At 35.2% G+C, this 8,612-nt stretch overlaps 2 non-coding genes across 2 annotated transcripts; one reads left to right on the forward strand and one right to left on the reverse strand.

Annotated features, from left to right (window-relative positions):
- Positions 1-1,420: 1,420 nt before the first annotated feature.
- On the reverse strand, positions 1,421-1,492 carry TRNAC-GCA. Its single transcript has one exon. It is a non-coding gene; the product is annotated as a tRNA-Cys (tRNA).
- A 2,277-nt stretch (positions 1,493-3,769) lies between these two features.
- TRNAE-UUC lies at positions 3,770-3,841 on the forward strand. Its single transcript has one exon. It is a non-coding gene; the product is annotated as a tRNA-Glu (tRNA).
- The last annotated feature ends 4,771 nt before the right edge of the window (positions 3,842-8,612 follow it).

An 8,612-nucleotide genomic window follows, 5' to 3' on the forward strand; every position in this document is an offset into this window, starting at 1 on the left:
GATTGAGTTTGCTCTTGAACTCGTAAAAAGAGCGTTGTACCGGTTTGATCCTGAGCCGTGGAAAGGATTGAGTTTGCTCTTGAACTCGTAAAAAGAGCGTTGTACCGGTTTGATCCTGAGCCGTGGAAAGGATTGAGTTTGCTCTTGAACTCGTAAAAAGAGCGGTGTACCGGTTTGATCCTGAGCCATGGAAAGGATTGAGTTTGCTCTTTCACTCGTAAAAAGAGCGGTAAAGCGGTTGGGCTCTGATCCGAGGAAAGAGTCGTTTTATTCAAATTCCCAAGAGGTGCTTGGAGTGGAGTAGGTCGAGTTTGACTAAACTACTATAAAACTACTGTGTTAAATTTTCTAACCCTTTTCCTATTTAAGTTCTAAATTATTGTTAAGTTTTATTGCATTGTATCAAGTTTGATTGTTGTTTTAAAAAAAAAAATTAATAATTACATTGTTGAAACCCTATTCACCCCTCTAGTGTTGACATATCCATCTAACATTATCCTTCCACCAATAGGAGCAAAAGGCAAACTATGTGAAACTAGTTTCATGTCATTTATTCAACAATAAGGGTGTTAGCATGCATTTAGAAATGAACCCATATTTAAAAAATTTAGATAAAATAGAAAAGAATTGTTATCTCAAAGACAATGATACTATGTGAAACTAGCCTCAAGATGCTTCCTTAACTCTTAAGGGCGGTAAACCAACGGTTCCTTCACCCAAGACCCATGGCCCAACTCCCAACATGGAAGGGATAATCTAGAGAATCATTCCAAGAACCCTAACGAATGGGTTACAAACTAACATTATCAAGCTCGACGACAAACAATGTTGCCGGCAAACTTAGGAAGACTACATGAAATTACGAATATATCAATGTAGGATTTTTTAATTTACCGATTTTTAAAATTTTAAATTATGTGAAATTAGTGGCGATTTTTAAAATGTTAAATAATGTGAAATTAGTGGCGAAGAAGAATATTTTAGTGAGCTCTTCCTTTTTATTTAAGATTTTGATATTTAAGAGAAGAGAAAATAAATAAAAATAGGAGACATTTTATAGATTTAGAAGGAGTAAGTGAAAACAAAAAGTGAAAACATAAAAAATAGTTGGTGTTGTTTGTCTAGGGCAACTACTCTTAGTTAAAGGAAAGATATGGAAAACATGGAGTGAGTACAAGACTGAGTAAGTTGACTAATTGTAAGTTTTTAACCATGTTCATAGTGGGTGCTTGGATACCACACTCTTTTATGGAAAACATGGAATCGGTAATTATTCTTATTTCTTTTCCCTTTTGACACTCGGTGGTCGGAACCAACATGGAATTGGTAATTATTCATATTTCTTTTCCCTTTGACACTCGGTAGTCGGAACCAACCAAATTCGAACTAGTGACTTCTTTTCCCTTTGACACTCGGTGGTCGGAACCAACCAAATTCGAACTGGTGACCTCTTGATCTGCAGTCAAATGCTCTACCACTAAGCTATGAACCCATTTTGCATGATTTCAACTTTAGTGACCCCTTCTACAGAGTGTCAGTCCAAAAGTGTAAAAAGTGTCTGTCCAAAATAAAAGGGTGACCGGTCAAATTCTCTACCACTGAGCCATGAATCCATTTTGTAGGATTTTAACCTTAGTGACCCCTTAGACATAGTGTCGGTCCAAAAAGTGTAACAAATTTCTATCCTAGATAGAAGGGCCCAACTAGGTTTGAATTGGTGACCTCTTGATCTGCAATCAAATGCTCTAACGTTGAGATATGGTCCCATTTTGTATGATCTCAACCTTAGTGACCCCTTCTATAGATTATCGGTCCAAAAGTGACCCTACCGAATCAGCTATGGACCAATTTTGTATAAATTGGTGGATTACCTATCGAGAATTAAACACAGGTCGTTAGATTCAAAGTCGAAAGTGCTAACCACTACACCATAGAACCACTCGTTAAACTTTATTTTGGCAGCGATTTTGATAAGCGCCAACAACGTTGGATTTTGCAAAGCTAGAGGTCGTAGTATCCTTACAGACTTTCACAAGGTGTTTTCAACTTCTTTTATAGGTAATTGAACTTTTGAGTCCATGCAAATGATTGGTTGGATTAGTATCAGTTTGAGTTTGAGAAGACCGAGGAGAGAAGACAAACTTTGTTAGAAACTCTCCCATAGGTAATCTCCCAAGGTGTTTTCAACTTCTTTTATAGGTAGAATTTTAAAATCAAACCACAACAAAATTTACTTCTATCTAGCAAAATTATTTTTTGTTTGAAACAAGATTATTCCCTTCTTTTTCTAAAACTAAATTTGACTCTCCAATAGATTTTAATAGTTTTGTTAATTAAATTTTCTTTAAAATTTTTGTACATAGAGTACAATGGAAATAATACTTTTTTTTTTTTTTCACAATTTTGTAATTTGTATGGTATTATTCGAGACTTTTGAATGAAATATGATAATTGATTCATTGTCCTCTTTGAAAATTTTAGACACCTCCATATTCGATATTTCATGCATCACGTTTCATTATGAGATCTGCCCTTGGGTCAATAAGACTTAAGCAGAGAGTTTATTTGACTAATGATTTGATCTTTTTGGGTTGTAGAGATATCCCTTACAAATCAAGACTTTGTATTATTTTGAAGACACTCATCAAGACATTTGTAAATGTGCCTGATATCTTGAAAGATATAAGACACGTAATTGAGAGAACCTAAATTTTTTTTGAAGTTGGCTTTTCTAGGATACATCATCACCAAGGTTTGAGACAAAGACCATTGGATGGGTTTTAATAAGGCTCAAATAAATTTAAAATCCAAGAAAACAGATATGAGTTTGATATTATTTGATTTTGGGTATGGCCACAACTAGCTGATTTCTTTTGATTACATTGATGAATGTATGTAGATGTTTAAATTGTTGATCTTAATGGTTTTAGAAAATATCAACACATCATCAATATAAACTATCGAAATTTTTTGAAAGGATTGAAAATATCATTCACAATCTTCTGAAATTCGGATGGAGCGTTTTTTAGCCTAAATGGCATGACCTTCCTCTCATATTTTCTAAATTGGACATTAAATGCTATTTTATATTTGTGCTTTTAAGAAATTAGAATTTTCCGAAATCTCAATTTCATGTCAAATTTTATAAAAACATTTGACTCTAAATTCTTTTTATCAATTTTTTTTTGTTTTGGATTGGATATCTTATTTATTCTAAAACCTTATTCAAAGGTTTGTAGTTAATTACTAGTATCAGAATTTCTGGTTTCTTTTCACCATGTTGTTAACCTAAAATGTCAGACATGGCCACATGCTCTTTGAAGACCTTATCAGCTTCCTCAACAAAATATCACCTAAAATGTCACAGTATTTATTTTTTACGTAGAAAAATATTTGAAGGTTACTGGAACTTGCTCATAAGACCTAAGAGTTACGTTGGTCGCAATGCATATCATGGACGATGGAAAACTATGGTGGCGCTCGAAGGTGAATGGTATAAAAAATGGGTCATGCACCATAAACTCATGGGAAGACTGTTGATGGAATCGATGCAATCGACGCTCCTTTGGATGGGTTGCCAATCAAAGACCTGATGTTTGATGTTTACCCTTTTGAAGAAAGAGCCACACAATCAAACAGCTCGAAACGTCGCGATAGCCCTGAGAACTCTAACACACACAGGGAAGGACATGTCGAAACATTAAGCAAAAGATCATGCTAAAACTCTTCAGCGATCTGACAAAAGACTTCAGGACATTTACACCAAAAATCCATTGTCGTCCAACGGTCAGGATATCTGGCTTTCACCCAGGAGACCTGGGTTCGATTCCCAGCAATGTAATATTAGAGTTATGTTATAGATATTTTGTTCAATTTCAAATGGTTAATGCGATAATCCAGTCGTTTTCGAGGTCTCTCTTGTTGAATGATGTCATGGTTGAGATGAGCAGGTGATTCAAATGGTTAATGCGATAATCTAGTCGTTTTCGAGGTCTCTCTTGTTGAACGACGTCATGGTTGAGATGAGTAGGAGATTCAAATGGTTAATGCGATAATCCAGTCGTTTTCGAGGTCTATCTTGTTGAACGACATCATGGTTGAGATGAGCACTCAAGTGAGTTTGACAAGTTGGGCTGTAGAAAACCACACCTCAAGCAAAATTCATGTGGCCTTAACAAACTTAAAATCCAAGAACATAACCCCTTAAATGGAAACCGGGATGCTAAGGAATTAAAAAGCTTTATTTTTTTACGTAGAACAATACTTGAAGGTTACTGGAACTTGCTCATAGGACCTAAGAGTTACATTGGTCGCAATGCATCTCATGGACGATGGAAAACTATGGTAGCGCTCGAAGGTGAATGGTATAAAAAATGGGTCATGCACCATAAACTCATGGGAAGACTGTTGATGGAATCGATGCAATCGACGCTCCTTTGGATGGGTTGCCAATCAAAGACCTGATGTTTGATGTTTACCCTTTTGAAGAAAGAGCCACACGATCGAACAGCTGGAAACGTCGCAATAATTCTGAGAACTCTATCACACGCATGAAAGGACGTGTCGAAGAGTTAGACATTACCCAAAACATCATAGTAAAACTCTTGAGCGATTAGACAAAAGGCTTTAGGACAACTACACCAAAAATTCATTGTTGTCCAATTTGGATATTTTGCTTTCACCTAGGAGATTCTGGTTTGATTCTCTGAAATTGAATATTATTTTCTTATTTCTTTTTATTTTATAGTTTCATCTTTTGTCACAAATTATTTTTAAACTTTACCTCATTTTGATAGGCACTTTAATGGTCAAGTTCAATAGTATTTTAGATTAAAGACTTTTATAAACATCGTACCTATGTTAGTGTTATGTTATAGATATTTGTTTCAATTTCAACAAATGGGGTTGAGGTGATTCAAATGGTTAATGCGATCGGCTATTTTCGAGGTCTCTCTTGTTGAACGCCATCGTGGTTGAGATGAGCACCCGAGTGAGTTTGACAAGGAGACTCGAATTTAAACTTTACCTGCGTTTGACAGGCACTATAATGGTCAAGTTCCATTGTATTTTACATTAAAAAGACTTTTATGAACTTTGTACCTTTGTTAGTGTTACTTTGTACAGGTTTGTGTTACTTTGTACCTTTGTTAGTGTTATGTTATAGACATTTGGTCAAGTTCAACAAGTGGGGTTGAGGTGATTCAAATGGTTAATGTCACTTTATTTGATTCAAATGGTTAATGGGATAATCCAGTTGAATAGTTACAGGTTATTTCCAAGGTCTCTCTTATTGAACGCCAACACAGGGTTGAAATGATTGAGATGAGCACCTGAGTGAGTTTGACAAAATTGAAATAAAATCAAATAAAATCAGTGAAAAAATTGAAAAAAAATGAAATAAAAATTAGCCTTATGACACTTCCTTCAACTCGAAGGGCGGTAAATCAAGGATTCCTTCGCCCAAGACCCATGATCCAACTCCCAACATGGAAATGATAAGCTATAGAATCATTCCAAGAACCTCAATGGATGGGTTACAAATTCACATTACCAATCTTAATAACTGGACGTGTCATCGGCGTTAGAAGAACGACCGCATTAGAGCAAGTCATGGGGATAGAAGATCCCATTGAAGGATGATAGACCAACCGTAATCTTCAGCCCAATAAGCCAAGCTTTTGTAGAAGCAAGAACCCTTGTATTAAAGAAATTAACACCTTCTTATACAAAATTTGGATCAACCAAGAGATAAAGTTAGAATTAGATAATGAGATCCAAGATTGAGAAACAAGATTTGGAACCTTTTTCTAAATTGAGTCACTTCACAATCGAAATGACAAAAATATGCTCAGATTTCTATAAGGGGGATCGTCTCAACTTGAGAGATCAATTTCATTGATCACAAATAAGCTTTTACATAATAATTTGTGGGTATTTATAGTCTCCCAACAAAAGAAGTTAGTGTTCTTGATTTAATCTCGATCCCTTTAAATCTCCACAGAAGACGAAGTCAATTTGAGCATTACAAACTTTATAAAATTAAAATAATAAATAAAGTTTTCTAACCACTCATGAAATGATGCTTGCAACTTCATCCACTACTTCAACCATGCAAATATTTACTTTTGAATCTCCAAATGGTCTAGACTCAAACGAATAAGCTTGTAACACATGAAATGATGGTTGAACCTAGCCTATCCAATTTTGTAGTTGAAGTATGAATGCTTGTTGAATCTTCTTGGCCTTGGGTAGTGTAATAGGTCCAGTTGGAACACCGTGATTCTTATCATCATCCCCCTCTTCAAAAGGATTCATCCTCGAATCAGAAAAATCACCACCTACATCAAAAGGACTCAACTCAGCAACATTGAAAGTAGAATGTACACCGTGATTCTTATCATCATCCACTTTTTTAGGATTCGTCCTCGAATCAGAAAAATCATCACCTACATCAAAAGGACTCAACTTAACAACATTGAAAGTAGAATCTATTGACGATTCTACGGGAACATCAATTTTATTGTTCCATGCAATAAAATGAGTCATTTTACTAAATATCTTATAGAGCATTTATAGTCAAATAAAGAATTAGGAATTTTAATATTGGTGCAAATGAATGCTGATCAAACACAAGACCTTCCAATATCACAAGTTTTAGATTGAATGTTATGTGACCGTGGATCGAACACGTGACCTTCAAATCTTCAGTCTGTTGCTTTCCCAACTGGGCTATCCCTGCAATCATTAGAAAAGAAAATTCATCGGTAAAGATATTTTCACATTGAGATTTTAAAAAGAAATAATGACTAATTTTTTATTGAATAGTCAGGTTATGCAAATAGAAAGAGGTGTGGTGAACATGGAGATCGAACAGTGACCTTCAAATCTTAAATCTGACACTCTCCAAACTAGGCTATCCCCGCTAACATTAAAAATGAAAGTTTTTAAGTAAAGGTATTTCCGCTAATTAATTGAAATTTAAGAAAAAAAAATATCACTAATTTTAGATTGAACAGTTAAATAGTAAAACGTGAACCATGTGTGATGAACGTGGATCAAACACGAGACCTTCAAATCTTCAATCTAACGCTCTCTCAACTGAGCTATCCACACTAACATTAAAAATGAAAATTCATCAGTAAAGGTATTTTCGCTACTTCATTGAAATTTTAAATAGAAATAATCACTAATTTTTAATAAGATATTCAAGTTATCCAACTTGTATAAGGTGCGGTGAACTAGAACACGTTAGGTATTTCCGATAATTCATTGAGATTTCAGAAAGAAACAAAGACTAATTTAAGATTGAATAGTCGGGTTATGCAACTAGAATCAGGTGCGGTGAACGTGGAGATCAAACACGTGACCTTCAAATCTTCAGTCTGACGCTCTCCCAATAGAGCTATCCCCGCTACTATTAAAAATGAAAATTCATAAGTAAAGGTATTTCCGCTAATTCATTATGTTTAAAAAAGAAATAATCACTAATTTTAGATTGAATAAGCAAGTTATGTTTTTANAGCCGAATAAATCCAACCCAACCCAAACTGATTAGTTTGATTCATTTGTTGGGTTGTAGTTTATTCGTTAACACTTGCATATTAGAACAATTCAATATTACATGCCTTACTTACAAGTAAAATACTAGATCATCAACTTTTTGTTTTATAGTCCAACAACTGCTCAAGAAAATAGATTTCAAACTTGAGAGAAAAAAATATATTGAGTCGGAGTTAAAAATGTTGCATTATTTTTAGAAAGGGCATTTGGTCTAGTGGTATCATTTACTTGTGTACTCCACGCTATATGTCTCAAAGGTAAATAATTTAACAGTGGTCTAGATCTAAAAGATATAATAATAATTGCTCATGGATTTNAAATATTGGAAGACATGTTGAGGGTATATGTAATAAGTACCTACCCCTTATGAAATTCGCTTATAATAGTACCTGCCAAGCCACCATACAAATGGCCACATATGAGGTTCTCTATGGACGAAGATTTCGATCCTCTATGTTTTGGGAAAAAGGGGGGCAAACGACAACTATTGGGCCAGAGCTGGTGCAAATTACCAACGCAACAGTCCAGAAGATTAAAGCTAGGATACAAACCGCACAAAGCCGAGAGAAAAGCTATGCAGACCTAAGGCGCAAGGACATGGAATTGTAGGTAGGGGATCATATATTCCTAAAGGTAGCACCCCATGAGAGGGGTGCTCAGGTAGGGTAAAAAGGGGAAGCTAAGCCCTAGGTTTATCCGTCCCTTTGAGATATTAGAAAGGATTGGATCTGTGGCCTATAGAATTGGGCAATGCCTAAACTTGTCTGCAGTACATAATATCTTTCATGTATCCATACTACAGAAGTATACCCTAGATCATTCGCACGTACTTGCTCATGAAACTCTCTTCTTGAGAGATGATCTAACGTATAAAGAAGACCCGATTCAAATAATAGACAAGAAAGTCAAATGATTGAGAAACAAGGAAATCTCTCTTGTTAAGGTCCTATGGAAGAATCATAGAGTAGAAGAAGCCACTTGGGAAACAGAAGGCAAATAAGAACCTTGTACCCTGACCTATTTTAGAATAAGCACTTTCGATGACCAAAAGT

Source organism: Cucurbita moschata, unplaced genomic scaffold (genome assembly GCF_002738365.1).
Source record: "Cucurbita moschata cultivar Rifu unplaced genomic scaffold, Cmos_1.0 Cmo_Scf00094, whole genome shotgun sequence".
Taxonomy (NCBI): domain Eukaryota; kingdom Viridiplantae; phylum Streptophyta; class Magnoliopsida; order Cucurbitales; family Cucurbitaceae; genus Cucurbita; species Cucurbita moschata.